Source organism: Cetorhinus maximus, chromosome 20, assembly GCF_964194155.1.
Source record: "Cetorhinus maximus chromosome 20, sCetMax3.hap1.1, whole genome shotgun sequence".
Classification (NCBI taxonomy): Eukaryota; Metazoa; Chordata; class Chondrichthyes; order Lamniformes; family Cetorhinidae; genus Cetorhinus; species Cetorhinus maximus.
This window is the reverse complement of record NC_135898.1, coordinates 46,787,939-46,815,867: the sequence shown is the minus strand read 5'-3', so window position 1 is coordinate 46,815,867 and position 27,929 is coordinate 46,787,939. Positions and strand designations below refer to the sequence as shown.

General features: G+C 45.7%; 2 non-coding genes across 2 annotated transcripts; both read right to left on the bottom strand.

The window, feature by feature from the left end:
• Positions 1 to 18,765: 18,765 nt before the first annotated feature.
• Positions 18,766 to 18,897, bottom strand: LOC144695121 (U11 spliceosomal RNA). Its single transcript, XR_013579882.1, has one exon. It is a non-coding gene; the product is annotated as a U11 spliceosomal RNA (small nuclear RNA).
• A 127-nt stretch (positions 18,898 to 19,024) lies between these two features.
• trnas-aga (transfer RNA serine (anticodon AGA)) lies at positions 19,025 to 19,106 on the bottom strand. The gene has a single exon. It is a non-coding gene; the product is annotated as a tRNA-Ser (tRNA).
• Between the last annotated feature and the right edge of the window lie 8,823 nt (positions 19,107 to 27,929).

The window sequence follows — 27,929 nt, the reverse complement described above, 5'->3', positions numbered from 1 at the left end:
GGGCGGGATGAGGTTTCATGAGGGTTTTAAAATCTTAACATACCCTTCAAGTAAAAATTATGGACATGTCCCAGCTCATGTGACAGTGTCACATGAGGGGACATGTCAGTAAAATTTTTTCTATTCTTTAATCTGTTTTTCACGTTTGAGCCGATCTCCCTGAGGCAGCACTTTGCCTCAAGGGGACCTGTGTGCTCTTTCGCGCACATGCGCGAAAACGCACTCTCAGCTCAGGAAATCTCTCCCCCACCCCACCCGTACAGGGAGCGCACAGCCTTAATTGGCCCGCACACTTAAAATGGCGGCGCACCCCAGGGATCGGGAACGCGCCCACTTGTGTCCGCTCCCGCACAAACCCCTCAATGGGGAGAAGATCCTGCCCGTGGAGTTGAGGTTAAAATTCGATCAGTCATGATCTTATTGAATGGCGGAGCAGGCTTGAGGGGCCGAGAGGTCTACTCCTGCTCCTAATTAGTATATTCATATGTATTCTGGAACCACTGCAGGCCATGTGGTGTAGGTATACCCAAAGTGCTGTTTGAGAGTGAATTTCGAGATTTTGATCCAGCGACAGTGAAGGAACGGCAATATAGTTCCAAGTCAGGATGGTGTGTGATTTGGAGGGGATCTTGCAGATAATGTAGCGTATCCAACTATCTGTTGTTTCTGTCCTTCTAGATGGTAAAAGTCATGGCTTTTGAAGGTCGTACTGAAGGAACTTTGGAGAGTTGCTGCAGTGCATCTTGTAGATGGTACACACTGCTGCCTAATGCGGGGGGTGGAGAGGGTTAATGTTTAAGGTGGCAGATGGGGTGCCAATCACACGAGCCACTTTGATTTGGATGGTGTTGTACTTCTGGAGTATTGTTGATGATGCACTCATCCGGGCAAGTGGAGCGTATTCCATCACACTCCTGACTTTTGCCGTGTAGGTGTTGGACGGGCTCTGGGGAATCAGGAGGTGAGTTACTCGCTGCAGAATTCCCAGCCTCTGACCTGTTCTTGTAGCCGCAGTGTTTATATGGCTAGTCCAGTTCAGTTTCTAGTCAATGGTAACCCCCAGGATGTTGATAGTGGGGGGATTCAACGATGGTGATGCTCCATGTCAAAGTATGTCAAAGGGAGATGGTTAGATTCTCTCTTATTAGAGATAGTTATTGCCTGGCACTGGTGTAGCAAGACTTGTCACTTATCAACCTAAGCATGAATGCTGTCCAGATCTTGCTGTATATGGACACGGGCTGTTTCAGTATCTGATCACTTGTGAATGGTACTGTTCACTGTGCAAATATCAGTGAGCAGCCCCACTTCTGACGTTATGTTTGAGGGAAGGTCATTGATGAAGCAGCTGAAGATGGTTGGTCATGGGGTACTACCCAAACAATACAACCATTTTCCTTTGTGCTAGGTATGACTCCTACCAGTGCAGAGTTTTCCCCCGATTCCCACGCCCATTGACTTCAACTTTGCTAGGGTTCCTTGATGCCACATTTTGTCAAATGCAGCCTTGATGTCAAAGGCAGTCACTCTCACCTCACTTCTGGAATTCATCTTTAATGGCCATGTTAGACCGGGGCTTAATGATGTCTTGACTCAGGCAGAAACCAAACTGAGCATCAGTGAGCAGGTCATTGCTGAGTAAGTACTTGGTAGCACTGTCAAAAACACCTTCAAACATTTTGCTGATGATTGAGAGTAGGCTAAAAGGGCAGTAATAGACTGGATTGGATTTGTCCTGCTTGTTGTTGACAGGACATATCTGGGCAATATTCCACATTGTTGGGCAGATGCCAGTGTTGTAGCTGTACTGAAACAGCTTGGCTAAGGGCACAGCTAGTTCTGGAGCATAAGTCTCCAATATTATGGTGTGATGTTTTCAGGGTCCATCGCCTTTGCTACATCCAGTGTCTTCAGTCATTTCTTGACATCAAGTGAAACGAATCAAATTATCTGAAGATTGGCATCTATGATGGTAAGGAACTCAGGAAGAGGCCGAGGTGGATGAGGCACTCGGCACTTCAGGATGAAACTGGTTGCAAATGCTTCAGCTTTGTCTTTTGCGCTGACATGCTGGACCCTGCCATTATTGAGTATGGGGGTGTTTTTAGCACCTCCTCCTCCCAATAGTTGTTTTATTGTCAACCACCATTCACCTCTTGTTGGAGATGGCCATTACCTGAAGCATGAATGTTGTTTTGCATGCAAGCTTAGGCTGCTTCCTATCTTAGGAATTGTGAATGGAGTTGAACACAATTATTTGTGAATACCTTGACCTTATGATGAAGAGGGGGTCATTGATGAAGCAGCTAAAGATAATTGGGTCTAGGACCAAATAATTGTTCAGCATTGTTTTTAATGGCATATCAATTCTATCATCTGCTGCATTATTTTAGGTGGTAGGAAAGCTTAAATACTCCTGCATTTTGTTTTGAAGAAAATATATACTTGTCAAAATATTGTGTGATATTATCTTACCTGTCTGGAGATGTGTCAATTTGCTGCTCTTAAAACAGTTCTGTTGAAACTAGTAGACTAATTTGAGAACTTCTCCAACATTACCCAACTACTGGAAAACATACAAAAAGATGGATGTATACTGGGTCACCTCTCAGACTGGTTCTTATTGTCAAGAATATTGGATCTCTATCAACCACGCATAGCAGCCAGATAAAGACAAGGAGTAGACTATTCAGGCCCTCAAACATGTCCTGCCATTCAGCTAGATCATTGCTGATCTGTACCTCAACATTATTTGCCTACCTTTGACCCATATCCCTTATGTTATTTCATTAACGACCCCTCAAAGATTCACTAGAATGAGACCAGGCTTAAACAGTTAAATTTTAAGGACAGGATGCATAAACTTGGTTTGCATTCCCTTGAGTTTAGAAGGTTGAGATATGATTTAACTAAGTGTTTAAAAGGGTGAAAAAAGAGACTTGGTAAGGACTGTGCAGTGGATACCACATCACAGCCACTCTAAATTATGTTCAGTTGTGTTGCTGAGATATTGCATTCAGCAGCTTACCAATGATAAAGCAACTTCAAGTATTAATTACACATTGGTTAGCAATGCCTAGATTTTCAAAAAGGCATCTTGATGCCTCTTTGGCTAATTTGTTCATTTGTCCTCTCCTAAAGATGCTGAGATATGGTTTCCCTGTTACCTTATGCAAATAGCTATTCTTTATATGCAAATCTAGACGGTGTGTTTTTCAGCTTCTTGAGAATCACATCTAAGCCAGATCCTGTCCTTGCTAAACATCAACATATATAACATACACTTTAAGCAGGAGTCACTGGATAGAAATCAAAATGTGTGTGCAATTGCAACCTGCAATGGACAATGTGGTTCCATTGGCCTAGGATAAAATACACCTAACAACTTTTGACAAGCAATCCAGTGGCTGCTCCTAATAAGTGAAAAGCATTCCGTTTTAAATTTGCTTTTATTGTGCAGCGTAAATGTTACCAGGGATGATTTGTTCTACAAAATGTTTTTTTCACCTTGATGGTCTACAACATGCTTCATAAAATTAGTATCACTTCACCAGTTTACTGGCACTGAAACTATATAAATGCCACAAAGAAGTACTTCTTTCCTTCTATAGTGTGTCAACGGCAATATTTACATTCTACCCAATTTATCTAATTTATTTATTTATTTATTTTTATTCATTCACGGGATGCGCGCTTCGCTAGCTGGGCCAGCATTTATTGCTCATCCCTGGTTGCCCTTGAGAAGGTGGTGGTGAGCTGCCTTCTTGAACCGCTGCAGTCCCTGTGGTATAGGTACACCCACAGTGCTGTTAGGAAAGGAGTTCCAAGATTTTGACCCAGCAACAGAAAAGGAACGGCAATATATTTCCAAGTCAGGGTGGTAAGTGACTTGGAGGGGAACTTCCAGATGGTGGTGTTCTCATGTATCTGCTGCCCTTGTCCTACTAGGTGGTAGTGGTCGTGGTTTGGAAGGTGCTGTCAAAGGAGCCTTGGTGAATTCCAACAGTGCATCTTATAGATGGCGCACACTGCTGTTACTGTGCATCGGTGGTGGAGGGAGTGAACGTTTGTGGATGTGGTGCCAATCAATCGGGCTGCTTTGTCCTGGACAGTGTCAAGCTTCTTGAGTGTTGTTGGAGCTGAACTGATCCAGGCAAATGGGGAATATTCCATCACACTCCTGACTTGTGCTTTGCAGATGGTGGACAGGCTTTGGGGAATCAGGAGTTGAGTTACTCTTCGCAGGATTCCTGCTCTTGTAGCCACAGTATTTATATGGCTAGTCCAGTTCAGTTTCTGGTCATCCAGGATGTTGATAGTGGGGGATTCAGTGATGGTAATGTCATTGAATGTCAAGGGGCGGGATGGTTAAATTCTCTCTTGTTGGAGATGGTCATTGCCTGGCACTTGTTTGGTGCAAATGTTACTTGCCACTTTAATTCCCTAAAGTAAAACCATTTTAAAAAATAAAACCTGTGAAACTTCATTGTTAACCCTTAAAGTTGTTTTTTAAAACTTCCAGATATCAACTCTGACCAGCTTGATTCTACAGAGGGCAGGATACTTTATAGCGTATTGAACCATTCACACCCTTACTTTAGCTTGAATCCCATTGGACTACAGATTGCTAGTGGGTGGGCCTTCAGGCAAATGATTAATTAAAGGTTCCTGAATGTTACATACAATTACTTTTTAACCATTTCTGGGGCTTCTTAGTTTTCCTTTTTTTCGGCATTTTCTTTTATTAAGCCTTTGTGCCAGTCATCCTTAACCTTGCTCCCAGGACTTATACTGTCATCGGTGAATTAACCAATAGGAACACTGTGAGCTGACATGTTCTAAAAAGAAGGGCATTTGGAGGGATGCCAGGACGCTGTGTGAGTGCTGCCCTGTCTCTTCCTATCAGTACTCACATATCTGTAAATGTGGAGACAGACAATATTAAACATCTTTATACATACTGATGAAGGCTCCTGTGCATACTTGACTAAACATTATGCTCCAAGACTTTTCAGAAGCATCCCATTCTTTTTTCATTCTTTCCTTAGATGTTGGCATCATTGGCTAGGCCAGCATTTGTTGCTCACCCCTAACTGCCCTTGAGAAGGTGGTGGTGAGCTGCTGTCTTGAATGGCTGCAGTCCATGTGGTGTAGGAAAACCCAGAATGCTATTAGGAAGGGGGTTCTAGAATTTGGCCCAGTGACAGTGAAGGAACAGTGAAATAGTTCCAAGTCAGGTTGGTGTGTGGCTTGATCATCGTCATTTCCAGTGCCTAGTCAACTGCCAGCTGGTCCATCTGGTTTCATTCTTTCTTGACTTTTCAGTAGAGGTTTTGTACAACTTAGTGGCTTGCTAGAGTGCATTAAAGAGTCAACCATATTGCTATGGGTCTCAAGCCACATCTCAAACCAAACCAGGTAAAGACAGCAGATTTCCTTTCCTAAAGGAAATTAACGAATCAGATGGGTTTTTATGACAATGGTTTCATGGTCATCATTACTGGGACTAGCTGTTGAATCTCAGATTTATTAATTTAATTTAAATTCCACCAGCTACTGTCATGGGATTTGAACCCATGCCCCATAGCATTAGCCAGGATTGCTAGTCCAGTGACATCACCAGTATGCCACATCCTCCTCCAATTATTATGTGGTAAATTATGTTGTACTCCATGAAAGAAGGCATGCCAGGATCATTCAGAGCCAGTGCTTTTTAATTGGCTGCAACTACCTTGATGCTACTTAGATGACATTTCTGCAGGTGTTGGAACATCCACCCGGGAATAACCATGTGGACCTGTATCCTCTGTGTCTGTCATGAGGCATAGGACTGCACCCCTTGCAGGCACGTGGTACCATGTAACAGCACAGAGGACAATTCTCCTTGCCAGCACTTCAGGCAGAACCACTTTAATTTCAGCAGCTATCAAGTTGGGGCTTGGACAGTGGGCACCTCTATCACTTGTCTGCAGACTAGTGCCTGCACCTGAATATTCAATTCCTTTGTATTTCATTTTGAGAAGCCACTTCTTAAATGCTGCCCCTACAGCTGTCAAAAGGCTGTTGATGAGTTGTGATGCCTTTTGAAGCTTGTCAGGATTTTCTGTTCCTTTATGAGCAAAAAATCCCCATTCCTTTAAATTTTATTTGCACATAATGTTACTCTTCTGCTAGTAGCATCCCCGTTAGATCAGTTTTTGCCTGCAGCTAGTGCAGTGAATAATTATGCAAATAAGCTTATATCAGACAAATAAGTGTTTTTGCAGTTGCCCTTTCAGGCACAATTTGAATCAATTCTAGAAATGTCTTGAAACTGAAGACTGACGAAAGGCTTATGTCAGCTGCCATATCTCCACAGCAACAATGCAAAATGACTTTGTGGTGCTGAAAGTGAGTCCTGCCCACTGGTTTGCACATTGGAAATGCAAGCGTGTACCACCTGTGCTTTAGAACAAAGAACAAAGTAAAGTACAGCACAGGAACAGGCCCTTCGGCCCTCCAAGCCTGCGCCAATCATATTGCCCATCAACTAAAACATTTTGCACTTCCGGGGTCCATATCCCTCTATTCCCATCCTATTCATGTATTTGTCAAGCTGCCTCTTAAACACCACTATCGTACCTGCTTCCACCGCCTCCTCTGGCAGCGAATTCCAGACACTCACTACCCTCTGCGTAAAAAACTTGCCCCGCACATCTCCTCTATAGTTTTCTCCCCTCACCTTAAATCTATGTCCCCTAGTAATTGACTCCTCCACCCTGGGAAAAAGCTTCTGACTATCTACTCTGTCCATGCCACTCATAATTTTGTAAACTTCTATCAAGTCGCCCCTCAATCTCCGTCGCTGTAGTGAGAACAATCCGAGTTTCTCCAACCTCTCCTCATAGCTAATAACCTCCAGACCAGGCAGCATCCTGGTAAACCTCCTCTGCACCCTCTCCAACACCTCCATATCCTTCTGGTAATGTGGTGACCAGAATTGCACACAATATTCCAAGTGTGGCCTAACCAAGGTTCTATACAGCTGCAGCATGACTTCCCAGCTTTTATACTCAATACCCCTGCCAATGAAGGCAAGCATGCCATATGCCTTCCTGACTACCTTATCCACCTGCGTTGCCACTTTCAGTGACCTGTGGACCTGTACACCCAGATCCCGCTGCCCGTCAATGCACTTAAGGGTTCTGCCATTTACTGTATAATTCCTGCCTGTATTAGACCTTCCAAAATGCATTATCTCACATTTGTCCGGATTAAACTCCATCTGCCATTTCTCCGACCAAGTCTCCAACTGATCTATATCCCGTTGTATCCTTTAACAATCCTCTTCACTATCTGCAACTCCTCCAACCTTAGTGTCGTCCGCACTTTACTGATCCGTTAAACTAAAGGTTGGAAATAAATGCATAATGGTACCCAGATTTTTGATATGCGCAGTCATTGGGTGAGGATCCTGACTGGCAGCATAGAGTTGCAAATTAACTCCAAATATACCCATGACCAATGAATAGATTTCTAGAATTTCTGTAATGCTGATCCTATATTAATAGGTGTTAACCATTTGGTTTATGAAAGCATCATAAAATCTATTACAACAATACATCAAGGAGCTAAAGTTTATGGCTGTATGGCAAATGGTCTACAAAGTTCAGTGATATTTTGCACTTATTCCTGAATCTGAAAAACAGTTGTAATTATATCTGACTAAAGGTCGCCAGCCTGAAGTGTTAACTCTGTTTCTCTTTCCATAGATACTGCCTGACCTACTGAGCATCTCCAGTGTTTTCTGTTTTTATTTGTAATTATATCTTTGGGCTGAGAAACAAACACATTGCATATTATGATGAATTATAAGTCTATGCTTTAGCTGGATGTTAATATACAGTTTTAGAACTAATAATTGGTTTGCTACAAGCAGACAGCCAAACATCTGCCAAATGGGGGAGGATGCATTGTTGTGGAGATATGAAGCAATCATTTATGGAATTCAATGACATGGCAGTAAAGCACTAAACAGTGGAGACAAAACAAGTGCAGATTTCAAGGCTGCTTTAAATTCAAGGAGGTTGGTTCAATTATCAACAAAGCATTGAGAATTTCAAAAAGACAATATAGACTGAATGTAATGGTGACAAGATTATTTGGTTTTTTTCTTTACGCTAATTACCAGTGCTGAGGTTCTCATTATTTCTCAAATAACTCTCTCAGTGGAGGTAGTAATATGGTTGATATTATAAGAGAACTGGAGAAGAGCAAATTATAGCTTGAATTAGAGGGTTAGTTATTCTAAATTCAATTAAAATCATCATGGATGCTGTGCACTGCATAATGACCGAGTAAAATAACTAAAAGAAAATGGCTTCTGTTTTAATTAGCTTTGTGAACAGTGATTTAGCTATATCAGCAAATATGCAGGTGAAGTGCACTCAGTGGGGAGAGTTTAACCTAGAAAAGTGAGTGGGGTGCTGGTTGAAAGGACTGAAATTGTCAGGAAGCTGGCATCAACCCGCTGACTTCCATCTTTAACTTCAGCACGATCAGTTGCATGAGGGAAACGCCCTCAGGAGAAGCATGTGACCAATATGTAATAAGAGAATTATCAGCTGTTTTAACTTGGTTTCTCAAATTTACCTCTGAGCATGCAGTAATTATAGTTTGGGGAAATGTAGGACTGTAGCTTTAAGAATAATCCTGTGCTGTAAGATCACATGATCTGTGTAAACCAATGTGTTAACAGCACGGGGAACCTCTACAGGAGAGTTCTTCTTTAGTTATGGGCCAGAATTTTACATTCGGTGTGCGGGCTCGCACCCGACACGCTGGAATGTAAAATGATGCGCAATGTTGTCAGGCATGCGTCCCAACATCACCACGCACCGTCACGATATTTCGCTAGGTGGGCACATGATGAAGACGGAGGTGCGCCTGCCATTAATTAACAGGCCAGTTAAGGCCTTTGAGGCACCAATTGCCTGTGATTTTATTCAGCTAGTGCGATTTTCAGGGCGTTGCATGGGCGCAACAGGCGGGTAGGCCACATTTTCAAAAACCTCATCAATGGGCGGTATAAGAAGGGCGAGTGAACTTGCGAATGCGAGTTGTTTGTACTTTAGCTTATAAGTTACTGCTGCTTGCTTGTATGAACAGGACAACTTCATTTCGCTTCAGAGCTGCTTTGACAGAAATAAGAGGCTTCAGTTCAGGACTCCAGAGGAGTCACACCACTTGGGGCCTTCCAGGTATCAGACAGCCTTCCATTACCGTGGGAATGGGGATTGTGGTCTCTGCTGGAAGCACCTCCTCTGAGGAGAAAGAGAGGAGGCCAGGGGTCCCTTTTCAACCTCCAGGGCAGTGATCTGTGGGAGGACAGGTGTACACACAAGGGGCGCAGGGCCAACAGGAATTCCAAGGCGGAAGGGTCTGTAGATGACGCCACTATCCTGCTGCCAGGGTTTACAGGCAGCGATACAGCTACCTCAATATGTCTGAGGTGCAATGCCGAAGGAGGCTTCGCCTCTCAAGGGAGAAAGTGACCTCCATCTGTCAGATGATTGGTCCTGAGATCAGCTCCGACTGTGAGGGTGGACACCCAATGCCAGCGGCGCTGAAGGTCACAGTGGCCCTCAACTTCTATGCCTCCAGCTCTTTCCAGGGGTCGGTGGGTGATCTTTGTGGAGTCTCACAATCAGCTGTCCACACTTGTGTCAAGCTGGTGACAGACGCTCTCTTCAGGCGTGCATTGACATTCATTCACTATCGCATGGACGAGGCCAGCCAGACAGAGTGAGCCAGAGGCTTTGCAGCGATTGCTGGCTTCCCCCGTGTCCAGGGTGCAATCGACTGCACACATGTGGCCTTCAAGGCGCCAGCGGGTCAGCCGGGTGCCTTCGTCAACAGGAAGGGATTCCACTCCATGAGCGTGCAGATAGTGTGTGACCATAGGATGCAGATTCTGCAAGTCTGTGCAAGGTACCCAGGCAGCTCTCATGACGCTTCCATCCTGAGACACCCCCAGGTGCCGAGGCCCTTCATTGCTCCAGCCCGACTGGATGGATGGCTGCTGGGTGACAAGGGCCATCCCCTCTAAAGTTGGCTCATGACACCTCTCCGCCATTCAAGAACAGAGGCCGAGCAGCGGTACAATAGGAGCCACGCCTCCATAAGGGCTGTGGTAGAGAGGACCATCAGTCTTCTCAAGATGCGCTTCCGTTGCCTGGACCAATACTCTCCAATACTCCCCCAATCATGTGTCACTGATTGTGGTTGCATGCTGCACTCTGCACAATCTGGCATTGGAAAGGGGGAACACAGTGGAGGAAGAAGATGTTGACGCAGCTGGTCTGGCAACAGACGATGAGTCCAGTAGTGAGTCCGAGGATGAGCACAGTCAGGAGAATGCTGAGGGATAGACGCTGACCTGGGCAACATCCAGGGAGGCAGGGACACCCTGGAGGCTTTGATCCAACGATCTTTCAGCTAGCCTACCAAATAAGAACCACCACCACATGCCAGGGCTGCAGGCTCCATACTCGATACCTGACAGGAACATTTGCTTGGTGAACAACATGTACTATGTGCCATTTCAATAAAGTCCAATGACAAACACGTCACTCATAACATCATGGGCAGAATTTTGCCCTCGGTTGGCGGGTGGGCCCCACAGGCTCGGCGGCGGGCAGGCAGCCGAACTCCGCCGCCAAAGCAGACCCCGCCGCCATTTTGAGTGGGCTGGCCAATTAAGGCCTGCCCAGCAGCCTGCCCAATGGGAAGTGCTATGCACTTCCTGTGCAGGGAGGGGAGGGATTCCCCAACTGTCAAAGTGCGCTCTTTTGTGCATGCGAGCGAAAGAGCACACTGCTCCCTGAGACTAAGTGCTGTCTCAGGGAGATTACTGACATTCTAAAAAACTTTTAAAATAGAAAAATATAAAAATTATTAACATGTCCCCCTCATGTGACAATGGCACACGAGATGGGACATGTTAATACGAAGCACATAAACTTTATTAAAGTTTTTTAAAAACGGACATGAAACCTCATCGCGTCCATGGATGGTTTCATGTATTATCAGAAGCCCGCGTGCTCGCCAGCCTTAAGGTTGGATGGGCAGGGCATTTAACAAGCTTAATTATCCTGTCAATGGCCTCAATTGGCCATTGACAGGTCGGCAGGCTGATTTCGCCATCCGCCCTCAATATTTAAATGGATCGGGATGACGTCGGGGGTTCCTCCCGATGTCATCCCGCGTCATTTTCCCGTCGGCGAGCGGGCCCCGCCCCCAAATTGCCAACGGAAAAATTCAGGCCCATGGGTTGCCCTGCACCTGCAGAACTAATGAAGCACCCAGAGGCTTGTTGAACAGAAACACATTTAATGCTGTGGTGACTGGCATACATATTACAAATTAAATTGAAAGCTGTTATCCATCACACCAAATAAGATTTACCATAAAACTGGGAGAAAAAATATCACCAGTGATAAGCCCGTATTGTGCTTCAGGTGCTTTAAGTTTTTGTTTGTGGGTGCTACGTCTCGGCGCTCCCCCCTTGCTCACTCTGCTGTCCTGTTGGCCTTGGTGACATTGGCGGGCGTCCTCTGGCCAGTGGAACCCGTGCTGGCCCCGCAATTGCATTGCTCACACTCCTCAACGACTCCTCCACAACAGACACCATGGCACACATTCCCTCGTGTAGTTCCGCCTGTTCCTCCTGCACACCCTGCTGAACTTCAAGTATCTGCTACCTCAGGGATGACTCCAGAGCCCATCATCATCCACCGACTGAGCATGTTCCTGGTTCCCTGTAGTCCTCCGACTGCCAGTGCCCTGGGCACTCTCTACCTCCGCCTGCACCTCAAGCAAGTATGAAGTACCCTCACCGCTGTGCATCAAGATACTATCCGCCAACATAATGCCCACTGAGGTGCTGGTGTCTGCGCTGGTGCCTGCTTGGCTGAGAGGGTGTGACGCAGGTGCTTTTCCATGGGTGCTGTCCTCTGGGGTGAGCAGCAGGCCTTCAGGCTCCTCACCCCGATGGGCTTCTGGTGAGCCTGAAAGGAAGATCATGGACATGTCATTAGTTGAAGTCATTACACTGTTACTGCGCATGCCTGGCACCCGGATATCAGGGGATATCAATGGGGATTCCATGTTCGAGGCTCACATCAATATAGCCACAACAGTGGAGTGGTTGCTCTTACAGACATCCTGACCACAGTGCACTGCACTCTTACCTCCCTGTGGCACCCCAACTTCACCATGGCCGGTTGATCTAGGATCTAGGCGCATGGCAGATCTCCAGCTCCAGGGCTCCCAATGGGGCTGTAAATTCCCAGCCCATGCGTTTGGTCTTCATACCTGCTTCCTCGCCTAAATGACACAATTCAAAAGTATAAAACAAATGGCGAAACCAAGAAAAAACTTGGTGTCACATCTGGCAGAAGAAGGAATAAGGCCTCTTAACATGCAAAATCCTTTGGGAAAATTGGTGAGAATGGGAGCTTGAAATCTGAGAACAATGATGAGAAGGGAGAAGTTGGAAATGTTAAGAGAAAAATGGTAAGATATAGCCTGAACATTCTCCATGTGACAGAAGTAAGATGGAGAGGTTGTGACTGCCCTTGACACCAAGGCAGCATTTGACCAAGTGTGGCATCAAGGAGCCCGAGCAAAACTGGAGTCGATGGGAATCAGGGGGAAACTCTCTGCTGGTTGGAGTCATACCTAGCACAAAGGAAGAGGGCTGTGGTTGTTGGAGATCAATCATCTCAGCTCCAGGACATCACTGCAGGAGTTCCTCGGGGTAGTGTCCTCGGACCAACCATCTTCAGCTGTTTCATCAATGACCTTCCTTCCACCATAAGGTCAGAAGTGGGGATGTTCGCTGATGGTTGCACAATGTCCAGCCTCATTCACGACTCCTCAGATAATGAAGCAGTCCCTGTCCAATTGCAGCAAGACCTGGACAATACCCACGCTTGGGCTGACAAATGGCAAGTGTCAGGCAATGACCATTTCCAACAAGAGAGAATCTAACCATCACCCTTGATATCCAATGGCATCACCATCACTGAATACCCCACTGTCAACATCCTGGGGGGTCACTGTTGTCCAGAAACTGAACTGGACTAGCCATATAAATACTGTGGCTACTAGAGCGGGTCAGAAGCTAGGAATCCTGCAATGAGTAACCCACCTCCTGCCTCTCCAAAGCCTGTCCACCAACTACAAGGCACAAGTCAGGAGTGTGATGGAATACTCCCCACTTGCCTGGATGAGTGCAGCTCCAAAAACACTCAAGAAGCTAAACACCATACAAGCCAAATGAGTTCACTTAATTGGCACCGCTTCCACAAACATTCACTCCCTCCACCACCGACGCACAGTAGCAGCAGTATGTACTATCTACAAGATGCACTGCAATGATTCACCAAGGATCCTTAGAGAACACCTTCCAAACCAATGACCACCACCATCAGAAGGACAAGGGCAGCAGATAGATGGGAACACCACCACCTGGACGCTCACCTCCAAGTCACTCACCATCCTGACTTGGAAATATATCGCCGTTCCTTCACTGTCGCTGGGTCAAAATCCTGGAACTCCCTTCCGAACAGCACTGTGGGTGTACCTACACCCCATAGGCAGCTCACCACCACCTTCTCAAGGGCAACTAGGGATGGGCAATAAATGCTGGCCCAGTCAGCGAAGCCCACATTCTGTAAAATGAATATAAAAAAATCAAAGCACCTGGATGAAGAACTGGAGACAGAGTATCAGAAACTGGAAGATCTGATAGAAAAGGGAAAAGGAAACAGCTTCTTGGTGATCATGGGAGACTGGAGCACTGTAATTGGTGAAGGCAGAGATGGAAACAAAGTTGGAAGCCATGGATTGGATGTCAGAAACAACAAAGGAGAGGTGTTGGTTGAGTTCTGTAGAGGATGAAGCTGAGCATTGTCAACAGCTGGTTTAAGCATAATCAGAAGAAAAAGTACACTTGGAATTTACTTGGGGATCTGAAGAGGTACCAAATTGATAGCATCCTTATCAATCAGAGATACTGAAACAGCATAAAGAATTAATATTTCATCTTTCTCCTAACTATGCTTCAGTACTGCCGAAGGGTCATGAAGACTCGAAACGTTGACTGATTTCTTCTCCACCGATGCTGCCAGACCTGCTGAGTTTTTCCAGGTAATTCTGTTTTTGTAAAGAATTAATATGTCTACCCAGGTGCAGATATGGACACAGATCATAATATAGCTGTCATGAAAGTAAAAATCCAGCTGAAAAGAATCAAGGAAGAATATCAAAAGCCTAAGGGAGATAGAGAGATGATGAAGGGCTCTGAGGGGAGTCAAGTTCATGAATCAGTCGGAAAAAGTTGGAGATTAATAACAGTCAGGAAGCAATTGCCTAGGTCAGCAGGATAGATTGGAAAGTACCATCTTAGAAAGCACTAAAAACAGTGGTGTAGTTAAAGGGAAAAGAGTTGGAAAGCCATGCGTCCATTAGAAATGCTGAAGAGAATGAGTAGAGAAGAAAGTGAAAGAACAAAACCACTAATGAAGGTAAACAAGTATATTGAAAACTAAACAATGAGCTAAGAAGAGAGACTGACCAGGCAGGAGACAGTTGATGGGGAAAGCTGTGCAGAGAATCGGAAGAACTACAAAAAACAGACACTCTATGAGAAGATAAAGGAATTGACTGGAGGAAGGAGAGGTAAGTAGGTGCAAAGAGGAATTGATAGTAGAGGAAGTAAAGAATAGATGGAAGAGTATGTTGAAGATCCATATAACAAGCCAATCTAGAACCAGAGAAAGAAGACATTTTCCATGATGATTTCGGATCTGATCTTCTGCAGTATGAAATATTTAGAGTTATAAAAGAACTAAAGACAGGAAAAGCAGAAGAAAATGATGAAATCCCTGCATATATAATAAGGATTTGGAGAGTAGGTAACAAGAAACTTGTGCTACTCGGCCCTAGCCCTTACACAATGGTCCCATTGAAGAAGACAAATACTGTGACATCTGAAGAGCATCACAGTATAACTTGGATTAGAGGTGCATCTAAAATATTGTTAAAGATCCCAGAAAATAGGCTGGAAGCCAAAGCAAGCCATTACATCAGCTGTGATTAATCTGGTTTTAGGAAGGGTTATGGAACCATAGAGGTAGTAACATTGTTAACCAAAACAACTACTCTAGTTAGACTTCAGTTGGAGTATCGTGTACAATTCTGAGTGCCACACTTTAGAAAGGATGTGAACACATCAGAGGCAGTGCAGAAGAGGTTTACAAAATGCTTCCAGGGATGAGAAACTTCAGTTATAAAGATGGATTAGAGAAGTTGGGACTGTTCTCCTTGGAGAGGACAAGGCCCAGAGGAGATTCAATAGGGGTTTTCAAAATCATTAGGGGCTAGACGGAGTAGGTAGGGAGAAACTGTTTCCGTTCATGAGAGGACTGAAATTGAGAATACACAGATTTAAAGTGATTTGCAAAAGAAGCAAATGCGATGTGAGAAAAAACTTTTTCACACAGCGAGTGGTTCGGGCCTGGGATGCACTGCCTGGAAGTGTGGTAGAGGCAGGTTCAATCGAGGCATTCAAGAGGGCTTAAGATGATTGTTTCCATTTAAATAATGTGCAAGGTTACGGGGAAAAGGCAGGCAAATAGCACTGAGCCACAATGCTCAATTGGAGAGCCGGTGCAGGCATGATGGGCTGAATGGCCTCCTTCCGCACCGTATCAATTGTGATTCTGTGAAAAGAGGCATAGAAAGCAAGCAAGAAATGTACCCTGCTTCGTGGATTATGGAAAAGCTTGCAACAGGGTAAACTGGCTAAAGCTGTTGAAAATGTCGGACGTGATCAGAGTTGACTGGAGAAATTAAAGAATGATTGCAGCTCTGTACATGGGACAGACTGCTACAATCAGGGCAGTATATGGTGAAACTAAACCCTGGGGCAGAATTTTGCCCTTGGCGGGGGTGCTCAGCAGGGGTGGGTGGGGGCAGTCAGGAAGCCGACTGCCACCTGCGCTCAGCGCTGCCTGTGCAAGCGGTGGGAGGAGGGCGAGCAGGCCTAGCACGAACTTCATGCACGCGCACAAAAGAGCGGTTCAATCTCCCTAAGGCACGGAGCTACCTCAGGGACATGAAGCGCTGTTTAAAAAAACTAATGAACAAAATAAAAATGTCATAAAACATGTCCCCTCATGTGGCAGAGTCACATGAGTAGGGACATGTTTTTAATTCAAGCGTAAAATTTTTATTCTATTTTTATTTGCTTTTTAGAAAACCTCACCCCGCCCGTGGATGAGGTTTCCTAAAATATGCAAAGGCCACTTGCCCTTTCGCCTGCCCATCAACCGTTATGTCGAATGGGCAGTGAAAACTTCAGCACAATTGTTAACTTAATGGCCTTTCAAGGCCTTTTAGTTGTTGGCGGGCACGCTGCTGGCTCCGGCGCGCACCCACCGACCGGACTATTGCGCACGTGCGCGATGATGTCAGCGTGCTCGGCCGATGCCAACACGCTTTATTTCATGCTTGAGCGTGTCGGGCACGCACCTGCACGCTGAGCGAAAAATCCTGCCCCCGGTGTAATTGGGCGTGGGGTAAGACAAAGTTGTCTGCTATCAACATTGGTCTTTAACATCTATTCTGAAGCAATGACAAAGGAAACACTAGCTGAAATACAGAAAGGTGTCAAAGTGGGAGGTTAATTGGTGAAGGTAGAGAGGTTTACGGATGGACAGGTGGCCAGCACAGCAGGAGATCTACAGATATTAATGGGTAGAATGAATAAAGTGGTGAAAACTTACAGAATGAAAACAAATGTAAAAAAATATAAAGAAGGTTGGAAGAAATGACGGTGAGAAAGCAGAGGTCAGGATAAATGGTTAACAGCTGGAACATTATCACAATTTAAGTGCCTGTGAAGCGTTTTGTCGGAAAATGTTTACTGTCGTTAAGTATTCTGAGCTAGAATTGCTCCAAACATAAAGCATTGCTCAGCATAGGGAATGAATAGAGATCTTAAGAAAATAATTATCCAGACTGTGATTTGGAGTGTTTTGTATGGGGCTGAAATGTGGACCTTGAGAAAAGCAGACATTCCAAGACCAAAAGCCGTGAAATGTGGTTCTGGAGAAGGATGGAGTGGGTCAGCTGCAGTGAACACAAAAGCAATGAAGAAGTTCTCTACACCACACAAGTGCCAGGCAATGACCATCTCTAACAAGATTAAATCTGATCATCTCCCCTTGATGTCAATGGCATTAACATTGCTGAATCCTCAACCATCAACATCTTGGGGGTTACCTTTGACCAGAAACTGAACTGGACCAGTCATATAATTACTGTGGCTGGAAGTAACTCACCATCTGACTTCCTAAAGCCTGTCCTGCAGCTACAATGCACAAGTCAGCAGGGTGATGGGGTACTCTCCTTCTCTGGATGAGTGCAGCTCCAACAACACTCAAGAACTTCGACACCATCCAACACAAAGCAGCCCACTTGTTTGGCATACCATTCGCCACCTTAAACATTCACTCCCTCCACTGCCAGTGCACAGGGGCAGCAAGTGTGTATCATCTACAAGATGCAGTGCAGCACCACACCAAGGCTTCTTTGAAAGCCCCTGCTAAACCCGTGACCTCTAACACCTAGAAGGACGATAGCAGCAGGTGCATGGGAACATCACCAACTGCAAGTTCCTGTCCAAGCCACACATCCCGACTTTGAACTGTATCGGATCAAAAAGCTGGATGCTCCTCCCTAACAGCACCGTGGGTATATTTACACCAAATGGACTGCATCAGTTCATGAAGATGGCTCATCAGCACCTTCCTAATTAGGGATGGGCAACAAACGCTGACCTTGCCAGCAATGCTAGCATCCCATGAAAGGTCGTGGAAGTGCAGGGGTGGGGGTAGGAAAGAAACTCAAAGCAGTTGCATTTTAATTGGAGATCTGAAATGAAAACAAAATACTGTTGATGCTGAACAGTGGAGATGTTGGATAAAACCTAAATGCTGAAGGGGAGTCATATTGGATTCAACGTTAACTCTTCATCTGCTTCCACTGTTCAATCCTGATTTTAATAAACCAGTCCTTTTTTAATAGCTACTTTTCTTAATCACTCTTTTTGTTCTTTCTATTGTCATATGCGCTGAGGATTACTGCTAAGCAAATGAATCAATCTCTTGAGTTCCCAAATACCAGCTTGAATTTCTTCACGCACCTGACTGTATTATTGTGAAGAGGGTAACATATGGATACCAATCACTCAGCATGGGATCATTAGCAGCAGGTTGCAAAATAAAATATAATAAATAATATAGCTCACCTACTGACCTGAATGTAGAGAATCGCACCACTTTTTAAACAGTAGTGATATGAAAAATTCATGAATCTCACTTTTTGTATTTTTGCCAGTGTAGTTTGATAAAGTCACAAAGGTTGTTTTACAATTTATTTGTGATTCAAATGCAAAAGTGACACTTGCAAAACTGTCCTCAATTCATGGTTGCCACAAGTAGGGAAAACACATACACAATAGGCGCAAAATTAGATGATTAAACTATTGCAGCTACGACTATGAAATGTCGATTAAAATATTCTCCCTCTCAAACATTCCAAAACCAATGGTATAGTTTTTAACCTGCTGCACATCCATCTCCATTGCGAGAGCTCCTTCTTCAATTATTGCCTCTTAAACATGGACACCTATTCTCATCCTACTCTTTTCGTTTGCAGAGCAGAGACAAACAATCTCCAGAGTTCTAAGAAACAAAGATTGCACTTCTGAAATATCTTGATCTCAATTCCACACAGATAGAGCACAAGCACCTCATCTATGTGCTATTCACAGCAGAAACCCTTTTAAGCCTACTACACCTGGTATTCCCAGGCAGCCTCCCATCCAAGTACTAACCAGGCCTGAGTCTGCTTAGCTTCCAAGATCAGATTTTTTTTTCAGGCTAGTATGGCCATAGGCAAACAAGTAAAGATGTGTAGTCAACAGAATTTGAACCTGTACAGGGAGACCCCAATGGATTTCTAATCCATCACCTTAACCACTCAGCCACAACAACTTAATGCACTAGCTACTGAGTTTGGCAGAATTTCAGATAAGAATGAATTCTGGCAGTGAAAAAAAAAGTGATACAATCCCAGATAATATAAGATTCTCAAATTTAACTGCGGACATTTGTTACAGACAGGAGGGGCTTTAATTTAAACAGCGCTGATTTTTTTTTTCTCCAACACCCACCGTAAACAGAAAGGTGTTTTGATTTTGATTTCCTCCTTAATAAGCGACGGTTATTTCCCAACCCCTCAGTTTTGGTGTGATCCAATTTCTATTAATAGCCCCACAGCAAACTAGCAGTGGGGTAAACTTAGAGAGCTAGATTATTCACGCACACTCAAAATGTGGGAGGGGGTGTTGCTACATAGCCCCCTGTGCATTCATACAATAAAAGAGCGATAGAGAAAGAAATATTTACAGAGCAAAGGCCACAGAGCAAAGAATTATTTTTCCACATGGGCCCAGAGCTCAGGATAAAAGTCCAATGCTGTATTCCTTCACAGGGATCAGCAGGCTAAAATTTGATGCTGGATAATTCACTTTTCCTGTAGGTATGACTTCCACAATGATATAGGCATGCAGAGATGAATTAGCTTTGTAGGGGATGGTATAGAAGTTTCAGTTGAAACAGTGGGCAGAATCGTCCCAATTTGCACCAAGTGTGGTATTGGGCAGGGAAAATGATGTTTTACCCACCAGCCGGGATGGCAGCTTCTGTATCATCCCAAAGCCGCCGCATCAATCATGCATTCCCGGGAAACACGCCGTTTCCATGGCGGGCGGGCTCTCATTCACCCGCCGTGCCATCACCTCGCTGCTTCATCACCCCGGGCACCATATTTAAAATGCAGCCACGCATAGTACTTCCAGCCCAGGACTGCTGCATGGAAGGCAGGATAGCCCCGAAAGGCAAAAAGATCTCAGACCCCCAGGTTCAATGACACGTCCCTCAAGCATCTTGTGGAAGCAGTGGAGGCTCGCCGTGATGTCCTGTGTCCTGTACCCCCGCTCTGACGGCAGGCAGGGCAGCAACATCCAATCCAACTTGGGAGGCAGTGGCAGCAGTGGTCAGCGCCAACACCCTACAAAAGAGGATAGCCACCCAGTGCCGCAAGAGGATGAATGATCTCCTTCGTTCCACCAGGTTAAGTCATTCTTCTCATCACTCTCAATTCACGCACTCACAAACCCGTCACACATCCACAGGGCTCTCACTCACTGCCAGCTCAAGGGACATCACCATTCACTCTCTCACACTCAACTTCATTGTCCTCATCCCATCTGTGGAGCTACTCACCACCCACACATGCCAGGCATATTTATCATCTGGCCTGGCAGGCACCCTGCTTACACTCTCTCCATCTCTATTCATGCAGGACAAGCTGGCACACAGAAGAGGGAGAGGACGCAGAGCGGTGGAGGAATGCCTGACACCAAGGTCCTCACGGACATTGAAAACAGAGCCATCCAGCTGGCCGGCAAGGATCTGGACCGGCCACGTGCTGATGGTCAGGTCGGTGCAGCTCTACAAAGTGAGAGTCCAGCAGTGCAACATCCATCAGACAACCATGCTGTGAGTGATGTGTCCTGTTTCACAGGCCACTGTCATGCACTAATTATCTCCCCTTGCTTTCGCAGGCACATCTGCCAAACAGCCGACAGAGTCCATGACCCAGGGCCTCTAATCAAGACCTGAGGGAAGCTCAGAAGAGGAATTTGCTGAAACCCTCCCTGAAGACCTGTCATAGCGCTCACCCACACCCTTCACCTGCACAGAGACGCACACCTCAGTGGGACCTAGCTTTAGAGTAGCCTTGGGATCACAATCTGGTGATCACATCACACTTCCTGATCCACAGCAGGCAGAGGCAGTGACTTCCCAGGAGGATTGCTGGAGGCCAGAACATTGCTGAGCCCAAGTCAGATGACGAGCCTCTGGACTCAGTCATGTTTTAATAGGTGGAGCTGCAAAGGCAAGCTCGGGAACATCAGGAAGGCATGTCCATTGCACTCCTCAGTTTGCAAGGCACAATGGAGGAGGCCATCCGCCCTCAGGCTGAGGTGATAGTGCTGGCATTGCAACATACCGAGGTCAACACTGGTAGGACAGCGGCCGCCATGGAGACCTTAGTCCAGGACGTTGCCCCTGCACTGCTGCACGGGCTGAACTCCATCACCAACATCATAATTGGCTTCCAACAGTGTGCACACAAATGGGATACAGGGCAGCTCAATCTCACTCCAGCTATCCCTTCTCCCTAAGTGATCAGCCAGGGGCCCTCAGGCACCCATAGGGAGAAGAATCAGCAATTGTACCCCCGGGGGCCATCCATCCAGGGGACTCGGGGAGTGTCCGGCCCATCTGAACCCCGTTTTCCTGTGACCTCAGCAGCTCCATCTCCACAGGCCAAGGAAGGTGCCATTGCCCCACAGCAGGATCCTGAAAGCAGGCTGGGGCCCTCCAGGTCTCGGCCTTCCAGAGGATGCCCACCAAAGTCATCACAGACAGGGCATAGCAGCAAGCGCAGAGGCAGGGTTAGGAAAGTTAAGGCAATGTAGTTGCACAGCCTGAGCATGGGTGTTAATCACTTGTACATACTGTTCACTTTTGTCAATAAACTCCCAAGAATGTCTCCCTGCCTGTGTCTCCTTGTTCTGATGAGCAGCATTCATGTCACTCAGATGTGAAACCTTTCTGCACAAGATAAAGACAGGTGTCTCAGTCCAGGGCCTCTTCCCTGTGCTCTGTGCGGCCTTCAGACCAAAGTGATGGTCTGGCCTCACACTCCCTGGACATATTAGTGATGCCTGCACCTTGATGGTGCTGGTCATTGCTGCCAGAATAGTGTGGACAGGTGTCACAGAGTTCCATCATTCTCTCTGTGTGCACCTTTAAGGTGGGGCTGCCCCCATCTCCTCAGTATCTGTGACCAGTGACGCTGTGCTCCTGAAGGGCTCAGGTGCTGAAGGCGGACAAAGGGTCAGGTGCTTATAAAGTTTCATGGCTGCGTCTCCATGATATGACCCTGATCACAGAGTGCAAGCGAGCTTTCTCAGCCAGACAGGAGTCAGACATTCTTAGAGGCTATGTGAAGATCTATGGAGGGTCCTCACTGCATGTTGTCATCATCCTCCTGCAATTGAGTGACTATTAGGGCCTCCACTGCATCTCAATGACAGGAGCATTCTCACAGAGGTCAGTCAGTCTGCCATAAGCCAGACTGGAGTCAACCGTTCATAGATGCAATGTGAGATATTATGGTGTCACCTCCCTGCATGTTGTCATCATCCTCCACAAATCTAGCAGCTATGAGGGCCTTCCAAGCAAGCCTGCCTCATCTGGCCAATGCAAGAGCCTCATCGCCATCATCATCACCTTCAAGGACTTCCTCACCCTCATTACCATTGACGTCCTCCTTTTCAGAGGAGACCTCCAGCTCCTCCATCTCCTCCTCAGCCAGCTCCTCTCCCCGTTGCAGTGCCAGGTTGAAAAGGGCGCAGCAGACAATGACTGCTGTATTGCAGGGCTCCACCAGACCAGTCCAAGCACCGGAACTTCATTTTCAGCATCCCTATGGTCTGCTCTGCCAAGTTGCGAGCTGCTGCATGAACCTCATTATAGCGTCGCTCTGCTGCAGTCTGAGGCCACCGCACGGGTGTCATCAGCCATGGCCTCTGCGGGTAACCCTTGTCTCCAAGAAGCCATCCCTGCAGCCTCTGTGGACCCTGGAAGACTGCAGGGATGTGCAAGCGACTCAGGATGTAGGCGTCGTGCACACTCCCTGGAAACCGTGCACGCACCTGCAGGATGCATTTCTGGTGGTCACACACCAGCTGCACTTTCAGTGAGTAGAAGCCCTTGCGGTTGATGAAGTCCACTCAGTGTAGCAATGGAGGCCTGAGCGCCACATGAGTGCAGTCAATTGCATCCTGCACCTGTGGGAATCCCAGGATCAGGGCAAATCCAAGGGTCCTTGCATCCTGGTTGTCCCGATCCTGGGCGAAATGCACAAAGCCGTGTGCCAAGGAGAAGATGGAATCCGTGACCTCATGGATGTATTTGTGGGTGGTGGATTGTGAAATCCCACAGAGTTCACCTGTGGAGCCCTGAAAGGAGCCACTGGCATAGAAATTGAGCATCGCAGTCACTTTCACAGCCACTGGCAGTGGATGCCCTCCATGTCCCCTTGGCACCAAGTCCCGCAGTAAGTGGCAGATGTGAACCACCAGGTCCCTAGACATGCGCAGCCGTCAGCGACACTGGTTCTCATTCATCTGCAGGAATGATAGGCGGTGTCTGTAGGCCCTGGGTGTCGCTAGGCACCGACCAGTCACGGCTCACTGTCACTCCTGGGCAGCGTGTGCGGGAGCCCCTGCTGCCCCTTCTTCATGAGGCTGCTGCTCCTGCCTTTGCTCGGCCAGGTGCCTCAGTCGCTCTCTCCTCCGTCTTCTATAGTCTCTGTCGGCCATCAGGCATACAGCTAGGTCACCAGGATCCATGATCCTGACATGGTCCTCCTTCAGCATGAAAGAGAGAGAGAGACGTGTTTATCATGGCTGTACTGAGCACCTTTCCTGTCCTGTGTGACTGCCCCTTAATGCTTCCCGGAGAGTGCTGGTCACCCCTCGGATGGCCAGAGATGAGTGCGCTGTGTGACTGGCCTATCAACCTGCAACATGGGGGACACTGGTTCAAACCAGGATGCTGAGATTGCAAGGGGCTGTGAGTGACCTCCAGCAGTGACTGCTACATGGCCAGTGTCAGTGAGGAGATTGTACAACGTGTGCAGTCCAACTGCTCCGCGGTCCAATAAAGTGGTAGCGGACTCAAAGTCTGTGCCAGGGGTGTGGGGGGTGCAGGGGGGTGGGGTAAGGTATGGAGCGCTTGGTGGCTCTTTGGTGCCTCCACATTGTTTGCATGGGCGGGCAGGCTAGGAGCCTGACCCCAATCATATCACTGTGGCTGCGCCTGACCTGTCTTATTTGCAGAGGCATGGTCAGTTTATACAGGTGTCCCTAATGCATGGCCACTCCTCTCGCTTACCCTGCCCCCCTCCTCGATTGCCTGTGAGCGGGATGCAGCACCAGGGCAGCACTTGACCCCCCCGCCCCGCTCAGCAGTTGCCTCCAAGGCTGGCCAGCACTTGCCCCCGGACACCATCACCACCCACCCTCCCTCCTCAGCAGTCACCTCCGGGGCCAGGCATCAGTTGCCCCTAACCCTGGCACCCCTGAGGCCTGTAAACAATGGGCAAGCTGTGGAGAAGCTGCTGCTCATTCACCTCAGTTCCCCCAAAGTGAAAGCCGCCAAGTGCACGTCGCCTGCCTACTGTTGTGAAACACGTTGGCGTGCTATCCCGCCGACGTGGATGGACGATACGGCAGGGTTCCAAGAGCCTGTTGGGATGGCCTTTTAATTATATGCTGATGTATTACAATTAGCTTCCCGCTGACTGATGGAGGGAAACGCGGCTTGCCGTCAGCGGGCTGAGCGGACGATCGCGACCTGCCTTCATGCCGTTGTGAAACAGGTCGCGCCATATTTCCGATGCATGCCACCTATCACACCCACTGGCAGCGGGCTCGGCAAATTCTGCCCATGGTGTGGGGTTTTAGCCCCATCAAACATTTTGTTTTTAAACTTTGTAAGTAATCCTCAGGGGATTCATTCGTCTAATCCAGTGTACTTGGCTTTACAATGTACAAATAGTTCTGCTACAACAAAAACCATTTATATTTAGACAATTGAATAAATGCCTTAAGAAGTGCAGTCATATTCTCATAGTATTCACAACATAAATTACTATGGTGGAGTTAGATCCAGCTGAATTCCCAATCTGTGGATCTAGTCCATCAAGTTCTGCACCAACCCTTCAGATGAAAGTTAACCCTATAACTTTATTTGCTTATTTTGAAAATAATAAAAAATCACAAATGTTTTGTATTTCTATGGGTGTTGCTTCAATTTTGCCAATACTTTGTAATACAAATATATTTGTAATACAAATGTATTTCAAAGAGAAAGGAAAGATTTAGTAACGTGTTTTTATGTAACAGGACATGCATACATGTACAGAAGACATATAATTTTATACATTTTTCAAATCCTTTGAATTCATAATTGCCATGACTGTTTCATTAAAATGCACCTAAATGGGAATGAAATGGAAATTACCCGACATTTAAAAGTAATCATTTTTTGCGTTTTGTTTTAAAGAAACATTTACTGAATTCAACTTTATAGTTTAAACTTTTGCCCTTACACCATAGAACATCAGCATTAGATGGAAATCAGAACTTGTGTTATTTTCAATTTTAGAAGTCAAAGGGATCCGGTGATGTAGTGAATTACTACACTGCCAATTTACGTTTGGGACATGACTGAATCCTGCTCAGACTGATGGAATAAAAATAGTTTTCTCTGTGCGGGAGTGACGTGAAGTAAGATTAGGCAGTTTCAATCCATTTCCGATTGGATAGTGAATTCATTGCACCAATGTTCCATTACTTTGAAATAAATTAGTATTAAATTTGCAGTTTCATAATGAGAAATTGGTTCAGGGTGGAGTGTTTTTTAGGAAGTTAAGCACATTGTTGGTGTATTTGTAGACAATGCTGATGCCAGATGTACAAAACGGGAGTGCACAGGTTAACCTGTTCATATGGTGGGGATGTCCAGAACAAGGTGTCATAACCTTAAAATTAGAGCTGTGTTGTTCAGAGGCAAGTTGGGAAGCACGCATACACAAAGGACAGTGGAAATCTGGAACACTCTCCCTCAAAAAGATATTGAGCTAGACCACTTGAACATTTAAAAAGACTGAGACTAATAGACTCTTGCCAGGCAAACCTACTAAGGGATATGGAATAAAGGTGGGCAAATAGATTTCAGTTATGGATCACCCATAATCTAACTAAATGGTGAACAGGTTTGGGGAGATAAATGGCCTACTTCTGTTCGAAAAGCCTTTGATAAGGTACCACCTAATAAGTTCATGTTAAAGGTTAATGCATGTGGAGTTGGGGAATAGCTGAATGGGGAGCAAATTGGCTAAAAAATATAAAGAGGAGAGTAGGGTAAAGGGTCGATATTCAGATTGGAAAAAGTTAGAAAGCAGCGTCCACAAGCAACAGTACTGGGAACTCTGTTGTTCATCATTTGCGCTAATGATTTGGATTTAGGAATAAATATCTCAAATTCAAAATGTGCAGCTGATACCTAACTGGGAGGTATCGCTAACACTGAGGACAAATGTAACATAATAAAAGAAGACATTAGAAAACTTGCAAACAGGTCATTAAGTGGAAAGTGAACCTCAACATAATTTAGATAAATATGAGATGATGCACCTTGGTAGGAAAAACAGAAGATCACCCACACTTTTAGAGAATATGAAACTGAATGAATAAAAGAGCAAAAGGATCTATAGATACAGGTGAGCAAATCATTAAAAATAGGTCTGTAAAGTAATAAAAATGCTAACAAATCATTGGGATTTAATTCTGGGGAGTGCAGAATCCAAAAGTGGTGAAATTGTGTTAAACTTTTTATAGCACCCTGCTCAGGCAAGTACTGTGCATAATTCTGGACTCCATACTTTGAAGAGGGCATAGAAACACTGGCAGAAAGTACAAAAGAGATTTACAAGGTTAGTACCAGAACTGAGTGTTACACGCTCGGGAAGGATTGAACAGGTTGGGATATTTTTCTTTAGAAAAGAGTGCTTACAGGAGATCTGAAGATGTCTTTGAAATTATGAATGAGTTGGACAGCGAAGAGAATGTTGGAGAATCCAAAACAAGAGGTGAGAAATAGGATATAGTTATTTATGGAGAAACTGGAGAGAGAGAGAGAGATGATGGGGGGGTGAGGTGGGGGAGGCGGGTGGTAGAGAAAAATAATGGCGGGGGGAAAGAGAGAGAGAGAGATGGCTGGGGGGAGGTGGGTGGTAGAGAGAAATAGTGGTGGGGGAAAAGAGAGAGAGAGAGAGAGAGACGGGAACCTAAAGAAAAAAATAATTGTGGGTTGAGTACTAGGGAGTGGAACCAGCTGAACTGCTCTTGTAGAGAGCAAGTGCCAACTCAATGAGCCAGAAAGCCTCCTTCTGTGCTGTAGACATTCTAAGATTCTAGGGTTTTAGAAATCCAATACAGTGTGATTAGAATATGGAACTCGTTACCACAGGAAATGGTTGAGACAAATAGCTTAGATGTTTTCAAAAGGAAACTGGACGAGTATTAAGGAAAAAAAGAATAGAAGGATCTGCTGAAAAGCTGAGATGAGGTAGGTGGAATAGGAAGAGACTCATGTTGAGTACAAACAGCAGTGCAGACTGGCTTGGCTGAATGGCCTGTTTCAGTTCCGTATATTCTATGTAACCTATGATCCAATGTTCATGAAAAATTACTTTTTTAAAGAGACATTTTCATGAATGTGTCAATGTGCAACCAAAAGGAGTTCAACCACTTGCATATTATCCATTGTCTAATTCTACCTCTGACAATTCTATATAATTGGCAGTAGGATGTTTCAACCATTTTCAAAATTTCTCCTGGTATCACTTTGACAGCACAACCAGCAGTTGTGAAGGAATGCAGCTATAAAAATGGAGTTATGAGAGAATCCAGCCATAAATACAGAGTTATAAGTTTAAAAGAGTGATTCTCCCATGAAGCAGGGATTAAATTAAAAGCAGAGTTCATCTGATGGACAAAGGTTTGGAAGCTTATAAACATGCCTAGGCATAATTGTGTGCTCAAGGGCACGAACTTTCTGTGGCATAGCATATGGTATATCCTCTAACACAAGGCAATTGCTGATAAAACA